This window comes from Bos javanicus, chromosome 5, assembly GCF_032452875.1.
Source record: "Bos javanicus breed banteng chromosome 5, ARS-OSU_banteng_1.0, whole genome shotgun sequence".
NCBI lineage: Eukaryota > Metazoa > Chordata > Mammalia > Artiodactyla > Bovidae > Bos > Bos javanicus.
In genome coordinates, this window is record NC_083872.1 from 106,612,130 (window position 1) to 106,632,540 (window position 20,411).

Sequence of the window (20,411 nt, forward strand, 5' to 3'; positions counted from 1 at the left end):
CAGGATGTTATAAATCCTATTGTGCAAAAAATGTGCAGAACGCTGAGGGCTCTTCCACAGAGCAAATGCCCAATACGGAGTTGATATAGCTGAGAAATGCATTCTAGAAGAAATGGAGTCAAAAGTCAATCATTGAAAGATCACTCTTCAGGGACACTCTTTATTGCTTTCAGAAATGATGATAAACTTTTTCTGTGCAAATAGCATTTAGCACCCCCCACCCCTGCAACACACACCCGAGCTCTTGATATTTCTGGAGAGTGTAAGACTGAGGTTTGTAGGATCTGGGGCACAGCCTTGATGAGCCGTGAAGCCCCCTCTCCCTACCGGAAGGGAGTGGGTCTGAGGGTGAAGAGTGGGAAGGGTTCTTTCCATGTGACGGAGAGGTAGCCAGGGACCCGTCTGGCCCGATCTGTTGCCTGCACCTGTGACGTGGTGACCGATCCCTGCAGTCAGCAGTTCCTCCTCTCTCCCCAGAACCCTGACTTTCCTGCCTCTATCGCAGCTTCTCTAATTGCAAAGTGTCCTGCCTGATTTGCTCTCTAGACAATCATGTCTGTCCTGCAAAGTGCTGACTCCCAGCCTTGCTGGGCAAATTGAACACATCACTCTTGGAAATGCCAATGCTGCCAAGGTCAGTCCAATGGTCCCTCTTCTCCATTGGAAGCCTGCTTCCCCTCCTGTCCATCCCAGCAGTGGTGAATCTGAGTGTGTATGGGACATCTACCCCCAGCTGCGCCAGGTCCACGTGGACTGAGTTAGGCCTCGAGCCATTCTATAAGTGTGATAAAGAATCTGCCTGCCAATGGAGGAATTGCAGGGATGGGAGTTCGATCCCTGGGGCAGGAAGATACCCTGGAGAAGGAAATGGCAACCCACTCCAGTATTCTTGCCTCGAGAATCCCATGGACAGAGGAGCCTGTCAGGCTATAGTCCACGGGGTTGCAAAGAGTCGGACACAACTGAATGACTTAGCATGCACACACGTGCATTACACTGTATGTACATTTGGAAAAACTCACTTTGTACATACAAAAAACATGTATGTACATTTGGAAAAACTTAAGCTCTATAAATTTAGTTGTGTATAAATTATTCCTCAATAAAATTTTCTTAAAAGTTAAAAAGTGCTTTCATAGACATTATGCTGTTTGTTCTCCACAACAGCCTGAGAGAGGAATGCAGTGAAAATTCTCCCCATTTTGTGTTTCAGAAATCCAGCATTCAGATAAAAGTTTCTACGAGTTGCCTGAGATCTCACAACCGGCATGAAACTCAGCCTTTTACTCCTGTTCCATTTTTTCTTTCTATTTCATGTACTACTTAGTGGTTTCAGCGGCACCATGAAACAGGGTATAAATTGGGTCTTTTATAAATAAGTGAATGGAATACAAGGTTCCAGAGCCAAACCAAACCTGCAAATTTCCTGACGCAATGGACTAAAATAAAAACTGGAGCATAAAGAGGCTTCCTGGTTGGTTCCGTAGTGAAGAGTCCGCCTGTCAGTGCAGGGGACACAGCTTCGATCCCTGGTCTGGGAGGATCCCACAGGCTGCGGAAAAGCTAAGCCCGTGCCCCACAGTTAACTGAGACTGTGTTCCAGAGCCCAGGAGCCGCAACTGCTGAGCCCACAAGCTGCAGCTGCTGAAGCCTGGGCACCGGAAAGTCCGTGCTCTGCAACAAGAGAAGTCACTATAAAGAGAAGCCCAAGCACCGTCACTAGAGGAAAGCCCACCCAGCAATGAAAACCCAGCACAGTCAAAAATAAATTAAATAAATAAAACTGGATGTAAAAATATCCTCTACAGTGGTAGTTCACATGGGCATGCATGGTATTTATTTCAAAAAATTTTATATTAAAATATGATTGGTAAATTAATACCATAATATGTTATTTTCAGGTGGACGGCGTTGTTTTTGTTGTTCAGTCATTTGGTTGTGTCCAACTCTTTGCGACCCTATGGACTGCAGCATGCCAGGCTTCCCTGTCCTTCACCATCTCCTGGAGCTTGCTCAAACTCATGTCCATTGAGTTGGTGATGCCATCCAGCCATCTCATCCTCTGTCATCCCCTTCTCCTCCTGCCTTCAGTCTTTCCCAGCATTGGGGTCATTTCTAATGATTCAGCTCTTTGCATCACGTGGCCAAATTATTGGAGCTTCACCATCAGTCCTTCCAATGAATATTCCAGGTTGATTTCCTTTAAGATTGACTGGTTTGATCTCCTTGCAGTCCAAGGGACTCTCAAGAGTCTTCTCTAACACCACAGTTCAAAAGCACTAGGTAGTAATTTAATATTTGCATACTTTATGAAATGATCACCATGATAAGCCTAGTAACCATCTGTCCCTGTACAGAATTATTAACATTATTTGCCATATTCTTTATGTTGTATATTATATCCCCACAGCTTGCTTATTTTATCAGCTTTCCAGGTAGCTCAGTGGTTAAGAATCCACCTGCAATGTAGGAGACATGAGTTTGATTCCCGGGTCAGGAAGATCCCCTGGAGAAGGAAATGGCAACCCACTCCAGTATTCTCGCCTGAGAAATCCCATGGAGAGGAGCCTGGTGGGCTGCAGTCCATGGGGTCGCAAAAGAGTCGGAGACAACTTAGCAACTAAACAACAGTATTCTCTAGATCCATCCATGTTGTCACAAATGGCAAGATTTCATTTTTTAAATGTCTGAGTAATATTCCATTGTGTATGTACATACATAACATGTACATATATACATATATGTGCATGTTTATATGTATACATGTGTACATATATATGGGCTGCCCCGATGGCTCAGTGGTAAAGAATCTGTCTACAGTGCGGGAGCTGCAGGGGACAAGAGTTCGATCCCTGGTTCAGGAAGATCCCCTGGAGGGGGGCACAGCAACCCACTCCAATATTCTTGCCTGGAGAATCCAATGAACAGAGGAACCTGGCAGGTACAGTCCATGGGGTCTCAAAGTCATGTCTCAAAGACATGACTGAAGTGACGTCACACCGCATGCATATGTACGTGTGCATATATATATTTTGTTGTCTTTTTCATCATAGCCATTCTGACAGGTTTGAGGTTTCACTGTGGTTTTACTTTGCACTTCCCTGAGGATTAGTGATGTTGAACACCTTTTCATATGCCTGTTGATCATCTGTGTGTCTTCTTTGGAGAAACATCTATTCAGGTCTTCTGCCCAGTTTTTAATTGTTGGGCCGTTGTTTGTTTTTTGATATTGTCTTGTGTGAGTTCTTTGTATATTTTGGGTATTAACCCCTTATCAGGTATATTGTTTGCAAAAATCCTCACCCAGTCAATAGTCTGCCTTACATTTTATTGATAGTTTCCTTCCCTGTGCAAAAGCTTTTTAGTCTGACACAGTCCTATTTTATTTTGCTTTTGTTTTTCTTGCCTGAGAAGATGTATCCAAAAAATACTGCCAAGACCAGTGTCAAAGAATGTACTGCGTATGTTTTCTTCTGGCAGTTTTATGGTTTCAGTTCTTACATTTTTGTCTTTAGTACGTTTGAGTTTATTTTTGTATATAGTGTGAGGAAGTAGTTCAGTTTGATTCTTTTGCATGTAGCTGTCCGGTTTTCCCAGTAGCACTTATTAGAGAGTCTGTCTTTTCCTCATCGTATATTCTTGCCTACTTTGTCTTAGATTAACTGACCGTAAGTGCATTGGTTTATTTCTGGGCTTTCTCTCCTGTTCCACTGATCTATGTATCTGTTTTTGAGCCAGTGCCAGACTATCTTGATTACTATAGCTTCGTAGTATAGTCTGGGGTCCGGGAGACTGATTCCTAGAGCTCCGGTCTTCTTTCTCAAGATTGTTTGCTACTGGGGGTCTTTTGTGTTTCCATATAAATTTTGGAATTGTTTGTTCTGGCTCTGTGAAAAATGCCATCGTATTTCAATAGATATTGCTTTGAATACATAGATTTTCTTGGTGGTATGGTCACTTAACCATATTGATCCTTCTAATACAAAAATAGTACATCTTTTCATCTGTTTGTGTTATATTCAATTTCTTTCATCAGCCTCTTATATTAACAGTTTCCAGTACAGGTCTTTTATCTCCTGAGTTAGATTTATTCCTAGGTATTTTATTCTTGTTGATGTGACTATACACAGGGTTTTTTTCTTAATTTCTTTTTTGGAGAGTTTGTTATTATCATTTAGAAATTTCACACATTTCTGCATGTTAATTTTGTATGTTGCAACTTTAGTGAATTCACTGACTAGTTCTAATAGTTTTGGCGTTGTGTCTCGGGGATTTTCTATATACATATAGGATCAAGTCATCTGAGAACATCGCTATCATTAATTGGCTTCTTAAAAAGATTGCTTTGGTGTGAGTTCCAGCTTTGCCTGCTCAGCGGTTTATATTTTTGGGAAAATTTCAGGAAGTGTCTGTTTCGGTATCTGTCTCCCTGTAGAGGGCACTCTTCTCATCCCAACCCAGGTTTCAAGGTTTCCAAAAATGCCAAGGAGGAAGATGGCGCAGATATTGTCATGAATTCTTCATGAGAAGGTTCCCACACAAGGAGTCTGCCCTCCTTCCTTCCATTCTCCTTCCTTCCTTCATCTCGTTCAGCAGAAAGTTTTGAGCACCTACTATGTGCCGGGCATTGAAAGTGTGAACAACATGATCCTTCAGTTACATCTAATAACCGAGACAAATGTGTACCCAGACAAGCAAAACACAATTTAAAAAAAGGTTTATTTCCGGCTGGGACTTCACTGCTGCTTGCAAGCTTTCTCTAGTAGCAGTGAGTGGGGGCTCCTTTCTATGTAGTGCGTGAGCTTCTTACTGCGGCGGCTTCTCTCGTTGCGGAGCACGGACTCTCGAGAGCAGGCTCAGTAGTTGTGGCACATGGGTTTAGTTGCCCTGTGACCGTGGGATCTTCCTGGACCAGGGATCGAACCCATGTCCTCTGCATTGCGAGGCGAATTCTTAACCACTGGACCACCAAGGAATCCCTCAAAACATGATCTTAAAGTGCTGTGACACAGGAGGAGAGGTCGAGGACCCTACTAGAGAAGGTGAAATCTAGGTTGTGAAGGGACTTGTGTAACATCTAAGGTGCTAGATTTTCTCAGGGTAAGGTGGGCAGGAGAGACTTAGCAGGGAGGTCTCAGGAACCCATCTGGGTTTGGAGAGGTCACCCTGGTCTCAATGTGAAGGATGGATTAGGACTGAGGAGATCAGAGCCCCCTTTGCTGGCTGTGGTCCCTCCTTCTCCTGACCTCAGATCCTGCAGGGTCACAAGTCTCCATCCTGGGCGTTCTCATACCTGCATTTATCTTCTCTTTCCTCCTATAGCTGCAACCCCTCCACTGCTGCCAGGTAATCTCATGTAGTCCCTGATTTTAATATGCTCTATTGAGCAATGACTCCCAGTTTCACATCTCCAGCCTGGATCTCTCTCCTGATCCACAGTATCTTGCATCTGAAAGCCTTCTTGGCCTCCCCTGGACTGTCTTAACCTGCTCTTCCCCCTTGTTTTTCCCAGCGTAGTAAATATCACCACCATCCACCAGTGAGTTACTTTTAAAATCTCTAGAACCAAGTGACTTCCCCAGACCCTTCATACACTTTGAGCCCAGGTAGTGAAATTGACCGAAGTAAAGGCATGGAGAGTTTTAAAGGTGGACAGGACTTCAGACATTGATCAGTCCAGCAGAGGAAAAAAATGTCCACGTTCAACAGAGCCTGCCAAGTGGCTGAAGCAGAAAAAGGACCCAGGGGATGTCTAGCTCATTAAATCCACTGAGCACCCCGGAATCTGATCTCAGCTTCTTCAGAATGCTGGTGGCCTGGGCCGTGCTGGCTGGTCCTTGTCTTTGTATTAACTGAGCTTAATTGTCCAGCCATCACAGTCGGCAGCCAGCCTCATCCTTATCCATTTGGGGCCGATCTAGCTGCTGCTGTGGGATTTACACAGCAGTGAGTACCTTTAGCAAGACATGGGTTTTGTGCTTGTAATGATTCTCTCAGCCTCCTCCCAGCCACCCTCACCATACCTGAGGCTCTCAAAGGGGGTCGTCTGATCTACATCTCCCATCCCTCCAACCCTCTTTCTGAAATAGGAACCCCGGCCCTCCCTCTTCCCTTTCTGCTCCCATCACAGGACTTCTGGCCTCAGAAGGAATTTTGTATTCATGGCAGCGGCAGCCCAAGTTGTCCAGAGAAATGACCCCCAGAGGAGAGCCGGTAAAGACTTCGCATATTTGTCAGCCTTCTAAACTCTTCTGACAGCCTCCCCGAGGCTGCCTGGTTACTCCACTTAAGAACTTTTGTCTGGAACAGTGGAATTAATAGCATTCACACGGATCTTGAATCAGCACGGGCACACACACCGTGTTGGCCTCCCGTTGTGCTAGCGGTGGGCGTCAGCCTGCCTGGTACTTGAAACACGAGGGGCCACAGGTGTGGGAATGCCGTCCTCGCTTTCAAAGCTGCGGGAGAGACGGACTTCTGAGTAAACCACACCCAGGGCATCTCTCCGGCAGGCCAGTTCTTATCCCCAACATCCATACATGGCTCTGGCCACCCCAGACCCCAGAAGACAAGAGTTCATCTCGCATTCATGGCCTGCTAGGGCCCACTGAGCTTCAGTCTTAGGCTGGATGGGGATTAAGAGTTACCCAGGACAGCCATCCAATATTTTGTGACCATATGGGGATGCTCTCCAGGTTTGACTTTCAGTGTCTTTTGAGTCAGAGAAGGTTCACATTGCACGTCCGGAAGGGAATTAAAATCTTCCCTGGGAGTCAATGTCCCATGTGATTGAACTCCAACTTATATTTATAAATACATGTGGTCCTGCTGCCTGATACTTATTCTGTGTTTTAGCAAAATGATATGGTCCTTTGCTCACATACACCATTTCTGAAAGCCGCATCTTCCAGGCACGTATCTTTCCTTGTGGTCCGGCAGCTGTCACTCACAGTTACATCCATCCTTAAGGCCTGATTTCAGCCACGCTTTCTCCATAAAGGACTTTCCTGGCTCTTCCCCTCAAAGATTTCTCCTTTGTGCCTTGACGGCTGAGTTGGCATCACTGTGACCACATTAGTGACTAGTTTAGATATTTGTAGGCACCTTGTTTGCCTCCTGCTGTGATCAGATTGTAAACTCCCCAAGGATGGGCCATTCTCTGCCACCTCCGTAGCCCCATCTCATATCTAAGAGAGCCTTTTGTGCAAGCTAGGAGCTCCATAAACATCTGTTGTGAAATGAATGTGAATCAAGAAATGAGCAGTTAAGGAATTTTGGAAAACTCAGCTGGTGATGGAGTCCAGAGTAAATGAGAAAGTCAAGAGCAGGAAATGTGCTGGTTTGATCTCTCTTCGGAAGAAGCCAGCTGCAGCCCCAATGAAATTCTCTCCTAAAAAAAAAAAAAAGGAAAAACTAAAAGCAGCAAAGTTGGCAGAGGAAGTGATAACATCACCTTTCATTCCTTCACAGATGTGTCCCTCAACTAAAACGAGAAACATCAGATGACTACATCTCCTAGGCCTCATCTTCCACCTAAGTCTACCAGAATGTGCACACACACACACACACACACACACACACACACACTCCTTCCTGGGGGACAAGCATCAAGTATGTTGTAAGTGCTTGTATTCTTAGTGGGGCAGAAAGTGTCACCAACTTATGCAAGTATAAACTATTAAGGTACATTTTAGTTCTTTTGTGTGTATAAAGACCAAGACTGTAGGTAAGTATTTATTTTTGTTAGATTTATAATAAATCCATGTGGACTGTCACTGGTAACAGAAGTGCCACCATACTGCGATGCTCGAAAGTACTGAGCAGGTGGCTGACACCTGGTACCCTGTCCCAGAGCTCATGACAGTGAAATCCAAGAGCCCACAGGGACACTGGGCCACAGGAAAGGCGTGACCTGACCCGGACCGGATATGGCCAGGCCCGCCTGCAGTCAGCCAGGGCGGTCCTGGGGAGGGAGGAGGAATTTATATCATTGCGGGATATTGTTGTCTGTCTCCTGTCATCTTCCAGAGGGCTTATCTCTCTTGCTGAATTGACCCCGAGCATCAGACTTTATGTTTACAGGTTTATTGATGTATAGTTTACATACCTTAAAATTCACTCCTTGAGAGTATATGGTTTAATTATTTTTAATCAATCTATAGAGTAGTACAACCATCACCGTGAGCCAGTCTGAGAACATCGCCATCATCCTAAAAATTTCTATCAAGTTCATTTGCGGTCAACACCGACTCCCAGCCCTCAGTCCAGGTAGTCATGAATCTGCTTTCTGTCTGTCATCTGTCTTTTCTGGACATTTAATATAAATGAATCATACAATATATATAGGCTGTACAGCTGGCTTCTTGAAGCATGATTTGTTTAGGCCCATCCATGCTGTAATAAGCACTGGTATCTCATTCCTTTCTATGGCTGAATAGTATTCTACTTCGTGGATATTCCACATGGAGTTTATCCACTCAGCAGCTGGTAGATGTGTGAATTATTTCCAATTTGAAGTGATTATCAATGATGCTGCTGTGAACATTCACTTACAAGTCTTTGTGGGAACATGTCTTCCTTTCTCTTGGGTAGATTCCTTAGAGTAAATTTGCAGGGTTTGGGTAACTTTTTGTTTCACTTAAAGAAACAACCATTTTCCCCAAAGTAGATATACCATTTTAATTCCTGCCAGGAATTTTTTTAAAAAGTGGGTTGTCTTATTGAGTTGTAAAAGTTCTTTTTGTATTCTGGATACAAGTCCTTTATCAATTACATGTTTTGCAAATATTTTATCCCAGTCTATGACTGGATTTTTCCATTTATTAAGGTTATTTGTTGAAGCACAAAGGTTTTTTTTTTTTTAATTTTTTGTTCCAAACTTTAAACCTTTTATTTTGTGTTGGGGTATAGGCAATGAATAGCGTTGTGATAGTTTCAGTTCGGTTCAGTTCAGTCGCTCAGTCGTGTCCGACTCTTTGCGACCCCATGAATCGCAGCATGCCAGGCCTCCCTGTCCATCACCAACTCCTGGAGTTCACTCAGACTCACGTCCATCAAGTCAGTGACGCCATCCAGCCATCTCATCCTCTGTCGTCCCCTTCTCCTCCTGCCCCCAATCCCTCCTAGCATCAGAGTCTTTTCCAATGAGTCAACTCTTCACATGAGGTGGCCAAAGTACTGGAGTTTCAGCTTTAGCATCATTCCTTCCAAAGAAATCCCAGGGCTGATCTCCTTCAGAATGGACTGGTTGGATCTCCTTGCAGTCCAAGGGACTCTCAAGAGTCTCCTCCAACACCACAGTTCAAAAGCATCAATCTTTGGCACTCAGCTTTCTTCACAGTCCAACTCTCACATCCATACATGACCACAGGAAAAGCCATAGCCTTGACTAGACAGACCTTTGTTGGCAAACTAATGCCTCTGCTTTTGAATATGCTATCTAGGTTGGTCATAACTTTCCTTCCAAGGAGTAAGCGTCTTTTAATTTCATGGCTGCAGTCACCATCTGCAGTGATTTTGGAGCCCAAAAGGGACTCTGCTATACACATACAATGTATCTATTCTCCCTGAAACTCCCCTCCCATCCACCTGCTACACAGTAGACCCTTGTTGGTTATCTGTTTTAAATATAGCAGTGTGTACATGACCTTCCCACTTTATCCATTTTTTAATGACTCTTGTTTTGGAGCCATAAAGATTTTCACAAGATTTTTCTCCTATGTTTTCTTCTACAAGTTTTATAGTTTTAGCTCTTTTGCTTAGCACTATGACTCATTTTGAGTTAATTTTTATGCATGATTGAGAAAAGGATCTAGGTTGTATATATCCCTTATCCCAGCTCCTATTGCTGCAAAGATGACAATATCTCCATTGAATTGTCTTGTTACTTTAGTTGACAGTCAATGGATCATAAATGTAAAGTTTTATTTCCAGACTTTTAATTCTGTTCCAGTAATCCATACACCTGTCTTAATGCCAATATCACATTGCCTGATCACTGAAGCTTCCTAATATATTTTGTAATCATGCAGTGGAAATCCTCCAATATTCTTTCTTCTTTTACACAATTTTCTTAGCTACTCTAGATCTTTGTATTTTTCCATATGCAATTTTAGGATCAACTTGTCATTTCAACCAAAAAATCAAGTGAGAGAGAAATGACATCTTAACCACATTGTCTTCCAATCCGTGACTATTTCATCTTCATTTATTAAGATCTTACCTTAGATTTAATTAGCTCTTTTTCTAGAAGTTTCCTAAGGTGGAAACTTAGGTTATTGATTTTAGCTCTTTCTTCTTTTCTGATATATGCATTTAATCCTATAGTTTCCGTCTAAGCTCTTCTTTCACTGTTCGACAAATTTTGATAAGGTTTATTTCCTTTTCATTTAGTTTGAAACATCTTACAATTTCTGTAGCTCCTGCTATATGAGCTTCTCCTTGTGTTTTTCTGCTCTTTTGGTTGAAACCTCCTGTTAGGATCCTGTTATGTGGATGCGGTGGTAAAGTGCTGGGGAGGGGAAGCATCCTATATAATCTTAGGATAAAAGTCTCAACCTTTTCTTGCACCTTAGTCTCTGGGCTGTGCCCTTCAGAACTTCATCTTTTCCACCCTTTATTTATTTTTTAAATGAAATATAACTTGATTTACAAGGTTCTGTTAGTTTCAGGTGTACAGCAAACTGATTCAGTTATAATGTTTATATTGTAGCTGAAATGCCGTGAGCCAATAAGACCTCCACTCTCGGCTGAAAAATCTGAGACTGAGCTGGGCAGTGCATTCAAATGTACAGGTTTTTCCCCCCGAAGCCTGCTGGGGCTTCTGTTTCCCATCAGGCCCTTGCACCTCCACTGTGCGTGTGGGCAGGTCCATTAACCAGGGCTGTGTGGGCCACATGGGCTGCTGCTGTCTGTGTGGTGCTTGCGGCCTCGGTCAACCCACGACATGTGGAGGGTTATCCATCTCCCTGGGGCTGGTTCACCTCCCTTAATTTCCCGTTAAATCTCCAGGTCATCACCGGTCCGTTGCTCCCCAATTTCAAGCTCTCAGAGCTGCCAGCCCTCCCTGTCCACTTGTTTATGAGATCGCCATTTAAACTGACACCTCTCCAAATAGAGACCACTCTGGCTGTGACAAAACGCCGCTCGGTTTTCCCAACCTGCCCTGGTGGAGTCATCAAACAACAGAACTGCGGGGGATGGGAACAGCTCCAGGCAAGAACACGAATTCAGTCGTTTTCACAAACAAACGTGTCTCAGTTTGTGTGTTTACAACCAATTTCCAGAGGGCTGAAATGGTTGTTTCTGACAGTTCTGACCAAGCTTTATAGCTGCTTTTTGGAGAAAGCGTTTATCAAACTCTTCCTGTTCTCATGCTGAAAGTCCCCCCCTGGGTGGGAGGTTTTTACTGTGTGTTTTCCAAGACTGGTGATGTGATGTATGGGGAGGTTGGAGCTCTGGGCTGAAAGATTTCCAATCCGGACCCTGCCACTGGCCAGTCCTTGCCCTCTGCCCTGTTTCTTTAGCAGACAAGTAATGGGAGTGGACAGGGTGATGCCATTTTGAAAATGTTAAGTTTCTAATAGAATTCAGTTCATAAATATACACAGTGGACCTCAGAAGATTAATTGATTTCACCCTTCCCCTGATCTTGATGACATTTTTATGTCAAATTTTCTCTCCAAGGAAGGTTATGTATGTGTATATTTTCTTCTATGGAGTAGCAAGTTTCTTTGACTCTGGTAGAAAAAGAAGGTCGTTGATTGCTTTTTCTTCCTTCTCTCCCCTCCCCTTCCCTCCTCTTTTCTCTCTGCCTCCGCCTCCACCCCAACCCTGCCTTTCTTCCTTTGTCTCCCTCCCTCTCTCTCTCTCTCTCTCTCGTATGTTCTGCCATTCTACCACTGTGAGCCCTGACTTAGTCCCAGGCTGTGGACTAGGTGCTATCTATGTGAATTATCGCGTTTACCCCCCACCTAAGGCAACTTCATCGGGTCAGTCCTTCTTTAAGGACATTTGACAGATGAGGAAATGAGATCAGAGAGACTTCCCAGCTTGCTCACAGTGAGAGTTAGTTCTTTCTGCCTCTCTATCCCCTTCCCCTCCCTGGCACTGACTCTGCAAATTACTGGCTCTAAGGCAGCGGGGTGATCAAGTCTCTGAGAGATGTGGTTGGGAGTCCAGGCGGGGCAAGGATGCTCCTCCCAGTTCTGAGATGAAGGCAAGGCCGTCCTTTGAGGGCTGGATCTGGCCCTGGACTTTGGTTGGAGACAGTAGGGAGGGCCCTTTGAGCGGGAAAGCAAAGTTAGCACAACATTGTGGCTGGAGTCCCAACAAGGCGCTCTCAACGGCCTGCTGTGGGTGAGCTGCAGGAAGCAGACTCTCAGGTGCCGAGGGCTTTGAAGGCCAGGCTAAAGGTTTCCCCCATGGCTCAGTGGTAAAGAATCTGCCTGCCAAGGCAGGAGACACAGGAGATGTGGGTTTGATCCCTGGGTTGGGAAGATCCCCTGGAGGAGGAAATGGCAACCCACTCCAGTATTCTTGCCTGAAAAATCCCATGGACAGAGGAGCTGGGCTGGCTATAGTCCAAAGGGTCGAAAAGAGTTAGACACGACTGAGCACATGCACTAGAGGTTTTGGATTTTATTCTGAAAACACAGAAGGGGTGTCCATGGAAGGTGTGTGCGTGTGTGTGTGTGTGTGTGTGCGTGTGTGTGTGGAGAAGGGGCAGTCTAGACTGTGCTTTGCCTTAGTCATCATCTGGCCATCCTTTGCAGGGAGTATTGGGTGCAGGAGAAAATAAAAGTATAAAGTCAAGGGTGTCGCCCAGAAAGAGGTGAGAAAACCTGAGCTCAGGGCATAAACCGGGAAAAGAGACTGTGGGGAGGCCAGAGTCACTACTGAGGAGGTCCACAGAACTTAGGAGGACTTGCAACCTCTTGACTCAGTAGCAAAATCCCACGACAGTTCTGATCTTTAGTCACTGTCGAGTGAGCTGTTTTACAGCCTCTGTGTTGTTTTTCTTAAAACAGTGTTAGGCGGTTGTCTCTTATTTTCTCTTTTCTAATGGGTCAAGAGATGACTATCGCTTTAAAAAATAGGTCATTCAGCTTTTATCCTCTCAAATTCCAAATTGTCAGCTGGTATCATTTTTGATGTCTAAAATCTATTCTTGGTTGAGAACACCAGCTTAGAAAAATCAGGCTTCTTTTCCCGCACCCAAACAAAACATCTTCCCAAAATGATGATGCTGCTGACAAACTTTGGATGGTGGAAGACAGAAATAATTTGGAGCCGTCTCGTAACCTCACTGGCAACAGATTTGCTTCGTACTCATTATGCCTAGAATCTGAATGACGCCACAAAACTCTAGGTTGGAAAGCCTTCTATGGAGTAGAGTTTCTTATTTCCTTATTTATTACATCAACAGCCAGGGCACTGGGGTTGGGTTTACTCTTGCCTGGAAAATCCCATGGATGGAGGAGCCTGGTGGGCTGCAGTCCATGGGGTCACTGGGAGTTGGACACGACTGAGCGACTTCACTTTCACTTTTCACTTTCATGCATTGGAGAAGGAAATGGCAACCCACTCCAGTGTTCTTGCCTGGAGAATCCCAGGGACAGGGGAACCTGGTGGGCTGCCATCTATGGGGTCGCACAGAGTTGGACACGACTGAAGCGACTTAGCAGCAGCATGTGCACCCAATAAGGTGAAATTAGGGGCCAAAAGGTCTGAACTTTCCTTTCTCAAACATTCTATAAGGAAAAAAATAGTAGATATAAAACATGAATTTCATCACGCCCAAAGGAGCTCATTCTGTCTGTATTTTCCTGTATTTGGGGAGCCATATATTACTCATTGTAGAGTCTTAAATTTTTTTTTAGCAGAAATAATGATACAGCTTCTACCATCCTTTAGGGAGCGGCCTTGATCATATGGTGCATTTTCCTTCGCTACTCTCTAAACTTGGGATTCAGAAATTCCTGATAGAAGACAGTAGTATGTCAGACAAGGTGGTACCAGGCACTCTGTCTCTCAGAGGCCACTTAAAAAAAATTTTTTTTAATTTATTTTTAATTGGAGGCGAATTGCTTTACAATGTTGTGTTGGCTCCTGCCATACAGCAACATGAATCAGCCATAGGTAAATATGTATGTCCCTTCCCTCTGGAACCTCCCTCCCACCCCCCACCCCATGCCACCCGCTCTGGGTTGTCACAGAGCACTATGTTGAGCTCCCTGCATCACACCGCAAATTCCCACTGGCTCTGTTTTACATACGGTAGTGTGTATGCTTCCGTGCTGCTCTCTCAGTGTGTCCCACTCTCCCCTCCCCCGACAAGACTGTTCTCTATGCCCGCTGCCCTGCGAATATGTCCGTCAGTACCATCTTTCTGGATTCCATTTATCCGTGTTAATAGACTATATCTAAGTTGCGGTACATGTACACAATGGAGAGACAGCATTTATTCATCCATTTGGCTGTACCTGGTCTAGGTTTAGGCATGCAGGCTCTTCAGTGAACCATGTGGGCTCTCTAGTCGCAGTATGCGGGATCTAGTAATACTTCCCTGACCAGGGATCGAACCCAGGCCCCCTGCCTTGAGAGTGTAGTGTCTCAGCCATTGGGCCACCAGGGAAGTCCCTCAGAGGCTACTTTCAAGACTTGGGGACCGGACACAGTCCTGCAGCGGAGCCCAGGAGGAATCCCGTCCCCACGTCTTTGGTCAAGTCATCCTGGACCATAGTTACATCATCTACGATCATGGGGTTGGTACTGCTTTTAGTTCTCTTCCAGTTCTTTAACCATGACACCATCTGAGTGATGAAGTCCATTCTTGCTGCTGGAGAGAGTAAAAAGTCATGGCTTGCAAGGAAGTGAAATCTTACTTGTCCTGCTCTAAAGGACTCTAGGTTTGTAAATTCTCTAGAGGAAGCATGTGGCTTTCAGAGGCATCCCCAAGGAGGCTTTATTTCCCTCCCTTCTTTTCTTTTTCAAGCCCAGAAGTGAGCCTGCAACCTGAATTGGGCCCTGCGATCTTAGAGAAAATGTCTCCTTTCCCCCCAAGTCCAGCTGATCCAGGAGGAGAAAGATGGACAGTGTGGAAACCCAGGGCCACCGCTTCTGGAGTCTGCTTCGTGGGCAGCATGCCCAGCGCTCTCAAGCTCTGACCCTCTTGTTTGGTTTCACCTTTGCTGGCGAGGCTCTGGGAGGCAGGACAGATGATAGCCTTCTGTGGAGCCCGAGAGTCAATATTGAAAGGTCTGTTTATTTTGTTGGCCTCCACCTGTTGTAAACTCTGTAATCATAGCCGCTCATAATAAGGAAGAAAGGCCAGCAGGAAATTCCTGTACTGGAACAGGGAATGTCTCCACACTGTTCCCCTGGGTGCCACGCCCGAGGAGCTGGCCTCTCATTACAGTTGAGAGCAGCTCATGGGCAAGAGAACACAAAGATGCCAGGAGAAGGCTGTGAGGATTAGAGGGGGGTGCTCAGGAAGAGGGGAACACCCCTCCCGGGAAATGTGCCCTGCAAGCCCACTGACTGCTCTCCCCATCCACAGTACTCGGGCCTAAGTGCCCCTACCCGAGCAGGGTCTCCCCACCTCTCCAGGCTTTCCCTGTTTTCCTGCATCACCAAGAAAGCAGGGCTGGTGTCCCAGGAGCCCTGCACACCTTCCTCCCACACCTTGCTCCCTCTGATGCCCCCGATCTCTCTGGCCTCAGTTTTCTCTTCTGAAAGATGGGGATGGGTAGATTTCACATCATGTGATCTGCAAGAGCCCTTCCAATCCTCAGATGCTGATGATAAGGGGCTGGGAGGAGGGCAGGCCACCCGTGCAGCCGGCTCTGCTCTCTGAACCACCAGCCCTCAATCTGTGTGCTGGAGTGGCACTGAGACTCAGAGATGGACACAACCGTCTTTGACCTTGGGGCTGATGCAAGCAGGCATGCCACGTAATAGGGATGCAGAAGCCCAGTGACGGGGTGGGGGCATCAGAAGGAGGGCGAGGGAGGCCTGACCGCCCTCTGAACCTCTGGTGGCCAGGGCTTTGGGGCAACCCTGCTGCTTGGGTGTGAGGTGGGGTGGGGGAGGCCATGAGTCAGTGGTACCCAGGTTTCATGGAGAAGCAATACATGCGTGGGTGTTCAGTTGCTCAGTCGTGTCCAACTCTTTGTGACCCTGTGGACCGTAGCCCGCCAGGCTCCTCTGTCCGTGAGATTTCCCAGGCAAAACTAGGTTGCCATTTTCTCCTCTGGGGGATCTTCCTGACCCAGGGATCGAACTCTCGTCTCCTGCATTGGCAGGTGGGTTCTTTACCAATGAGCCACCTGCGAAGCCCCAAAGCAAGTACAGCACATAGCAATTTATGACAGCATCTCAGTAAGTGTTTACTTCTGTCCCTTCTGGAACAGGGCTGAGTGTGGAGGGGAGGAGAGCAGAAATGGGGGGAGATAGAGGATGCTAATCCACAAACCAGCAAGGGAACCAGGAAGGGGTTCACCAGGAAGGGGCTGGGAGTTCTGCTGGGGCCAGTGTCTGGGCACGGATTCCCTGGGAAGGGAGCATTTCGGTGGGGCCAGGATGGCTGAGTAGGATTTTGCAAGCAGAGAGGGATGGGAACGTGGACTCCAAGCAAAGCAAGAGTGTCAGCAGCTGGCAGGTGGCAGCAGCCAGTGTGCAGAGCGGGGCCGCGTGTGGGTGTTTTTGGAGAGGCTGTGAGGCTGGAAAGTTAGCTCGTGTGCACGGACGGTCTTGTGTACAGGGTCAGGGTCATCCTTCAACCCCACTGCCTCGGGAGGCCTTTGAAACTTTATTAATATTTAATGCTTTATTAATTGGATGCTTTCTATTACACAAGCACTCATGCCCACAGTAGAGTATACAGAAGAGGTAGAGAAGTATTACTATAAAGGACAAAGCCCCCAGAGATACCAGCTGGGGGTGGGCCTGGATGGTGCAGGTTTTCAGGGAGACATGCAGGAGATGCAGGTTTGATCCCTGGGTGGGGAAGATCCCGTGGGGGACGCCATGGCAACCCACTCCAATATTCTTGCCTGAAGAGTTCTATGGACAGAGGAGCCTGGCGGGCTGCAGTCCATGGGGTCTCAAAAGAGTGGGACATGACTGAGCACACACACACACACCCCCCCCTAGTCTGCATCTTCTTCCAGTCTGAGGGCAAGGCCCAGGACGGATGTACACCTCTACAGAAAGTCCTGGAAACATCCTGGAATGGGACAGCAGGCCTCCAGGACTCCGGAACAGAGGGGCCCAGGAAGCCCAACCAGTCAGGCAGGCCACTTCAGCCCCGCCCTCACCACCCAGGCTCCCCCTCAGGGCAGTCAGAGGTTGTTGCCAGCTGGCCCCACACGCGCAGGCAGATCCTGGAGGGCTCCTAGAGGGCAGTGGCTCCTGGCACCACTCCCACCTCTGCCGCTGGGGGACAGTCCAGCTGCTGGGGCCAGGGGGGTCAGGCAGAGCCTGAAAGCTGTGGGCCTGCGGTGGTGTCGCTTGGGGACTGAGAAGGAGGTAGCTGCAGGTGCAAGGTAGGTCTGGAGCGGGGAGGGAGGGGGCAGAGAGGGGGGAAGGGAAGGGGAGGAGGGCAAGGGGAGGGGAGAGGGAGGTGTGGAGCAGGTGGGTGCTCCAGGCCCCTCTGCCTGGCCGTCTGCTGGGTGGTGGTGCTTCCTGCTGGGTGCCCTGCCGAGGGGGGCAGGGAATGTGTGCAGCACATGGAGTTCCGAGGGAGGCATGTGCCCAGGAAGCAGCTGGGCTCCCCAGCCCCGTCCCCAGGCCTGATCCTGGCCCTTCTGATACTCTGAACCCCGTGGGGACTGGAGGAGGGCCAGAAGCCCCGGGGCTGAGATCAGAAGGGACCTCAAGGGCCCTGTCGTCATACCCAGCCTCTTCGTTTCAAGGATGAGGAGACCGAGGTTCAGAGCCGTGAGCTGCCTTGTCCAGGACGGCAGGTCTAGAAGCCCTAAGTCCTCTCCTGGGGCTCAGGGCTGCCGGGAGCCCATGCCGTGGGGCCAGGATGCAGCAGGCTATTGTTCTGAGTAGAAGCAAAGCCCTGGGAGGGACGGAGTCAGAAAGACAAAGAGACAGAAGAGAACCTCTCAGAGCAGAGGACGGTCAGGAAATGGGGCGTCACTTCCTCCCTGGCCGCGCTTGAGCTGTGGTCTGGCTGCGTGACTCAGCCAGACTTGGCTGCCTCTGGCCTGGGTGTGTGTGCCTGTGTGTGTGCACATGTATGTGTCTGTGTGGGCATGTGTATGCCATGCGTATGAGCATGTGTATACATAGGTACGTGTGTGTGTGCATATATACACTCCATGCTACATGTTTGCTAAGTCGCTTCAGTCATGTCAGACTCTTTGCAACCCCATGGACTGTAGCCCGCCAGGCTCCTCTGTCCATGGGGTTCTTCAGGCAAGAATACTGGAGTGGGTTGCCGTGCCCTCCTCCAGGGGATCTTCCCCACCCAGGGATCGAACCAGTGTCTTTGTCTCCTGCATTGGCAGGTGGGTTTTTTCCCACTAACTCCACCTGGGAAGCCCACTCCAGCAGGTGCAAAAACCCTCTGGCTTAGGTGTGTGTGGATGTGTGTGGACATGTGTGGACGTGTGTGTGTGCGTACATACACTCCAGCAGGTGGGAAAGCCCTCTGTTCCATATGTCTGTCCCTGGTCAACACAGTGACCTTGTTGAGAGCCAATCCTGGAAGAACCCTGGATGAATTAGTGGCTCCAGAGGGCAGGAAGGGCCTAGGGGTGGGAGTCCCCGGGGAGATCAGAGCCCAGGAGAAGAGCCTAACTCATGAGGTAGTGAGTTCCCTGTCTCTGGAAGAAACCAGCAGGTATCCACGAATCTTTTCATCAAGGTGTGGGCTGAGGGACATAAAACTGGGGCAGTGTATTCTGTACAGAACTGAAATTTTAGTTGGAGGGTCCAGAGTTTGTGCCCCGCTCTGGGTGGCATTAGCCTGCAGGGTCAGGTGGTGTCTGCCCATCAGAGCTGCTCTGCCCATAGGTTTGAGGGATAAAGGAGGACTGTGTCTGCCCTCTGAGGTCCCTTTTCTGCTTGGTACTGACTGGAAAGGGTGATGAATGCCCAAGTCTTGGGAAGTTGGCAGGAGGGGTCACCTCTGTAAGGAGTGGATTGAGTGGCCCCCTGGAGGTGGCACTTCACTGCGCCTTGAGGAGGAAGCTGGGTCAGTGCATTTGAGGGGAGGGACATCACGGTAGAGTTAGGGAGAGGGATGTGTCTGGGGACTGCCAGGGAAAGCGCAGTGGGCGATGTGGTCAGGAATGGACACACCAACAGCTTCAGCAGACGTGATGTTTTAGGCCTTGTCTCCCTTCCCTGCTGTTCTCAAAGCCGGATTTATTTATTTATTTTTTTGGGGGATTTGCTAGATGGTGCTTAGGTTTATTTATTTATTTTATTGGAGTATCATTGCTTTGGGAGCTTCCCAGGTGGCTCAAGTGGTAAAGAATCCACCTGCCAATGCAGGAGATGCAGGAGATGCGGGTTCAACGCCTGGGTCGGGAAGATCCCCTGGAGAAGGAAATGGCAACCCACTCCAGTATTCTTGTCTGGCCCATGGACAGCCCTGACGGTCTACAGTCCATGAGGTTGCAATGAGTTGGACACAGCTTAGCGATATAATTGCTTTACAATATCATGTTAGTTTCTGCTGTACAATGAAGTGAACCAGCTTATTTATGTAAACGTTTGGTTTAATGATCTTTGACACATGTACACACTCATAATTGCCAGCACAATCAAAACACAGAACATTAAAAACCCTTGAAGTATAGTTGATTTAAAGTATTAGTTTCAAGTGTCCACTAAGTGATTCAAATTTTTATGGAGTATACTCCACGTAAAGTTATTGTAAGATATTGGCTATATTCCCTGTGCTGTGCAATATATCCTTGTAGCATATTTATTTTACACCTCGTAGTTTGCCCTCTGAGTCCCCTGCCCCTATCTTGCCCCTCCCCTTCAAAGGTTGACTTCACGTGATTTCACCTGTGGTTGCGTCGCGTGATGGGGTGGGAGACCTGTAGGTTCTGTCCTCAGGGGCCTCTGCACCTGCTTCAGGCTGATCTCCCTTCTGCCTCTTTCTTGGATTGTAACTGCTTTGTCCGTTCAGACAAGGTCATCGGGCTGGATGCACTGGGTCAGACGCAGGAAGACCCTCTTGTAGGCCAGTGTCGGGGGTAGGTTCCAAAACCTACTCTGTCTGGGGGCACAGAATGACCTTCAGGGGTTTCTCTCAGCTTGAGGGATATGTTTTTCCTTTTGTGACACTTTCTTCAGGAGAAGTTGCCTTCCCTTCGACGGTTTGTTTTGGCTCCCAGCCCTGGTTTCTCAGAAATGCCAGCGGTTCTTTCTCCCCCGCCCGTTTG

At 47.4% G+C, this 20,411-nt stretch overlaps 1 protein-coding gene across 4 annotated transcripts in view; it reads left to right on the plus strand.

Annotated features, from left to right (window-relative positions):
* The window catches only part of CRACR2A (calcium release activated channel regulator 2A), a 160,159-nt gene that overhangs the window by 19,940 nt on the left and 119,808 nt on the right, over nt 1–20,411 (plus strand). For 2 of the 4 annotated variants that reach the window (XM_061418205.1, XM_061418210.1), the window contains exon 3: nt 1,214–17,546. The exons of the other annotated variants lie outside the window; for them this stretch is intronic. The gene's annotated coding sequence lies outside the window, so the exon portion shown is untranslated. The remainder of the gene's footprint in view (nt 1–1,213; nt 17,547–20,411) is intronic. 4 annotated transcript variants of the gene reach the window in all.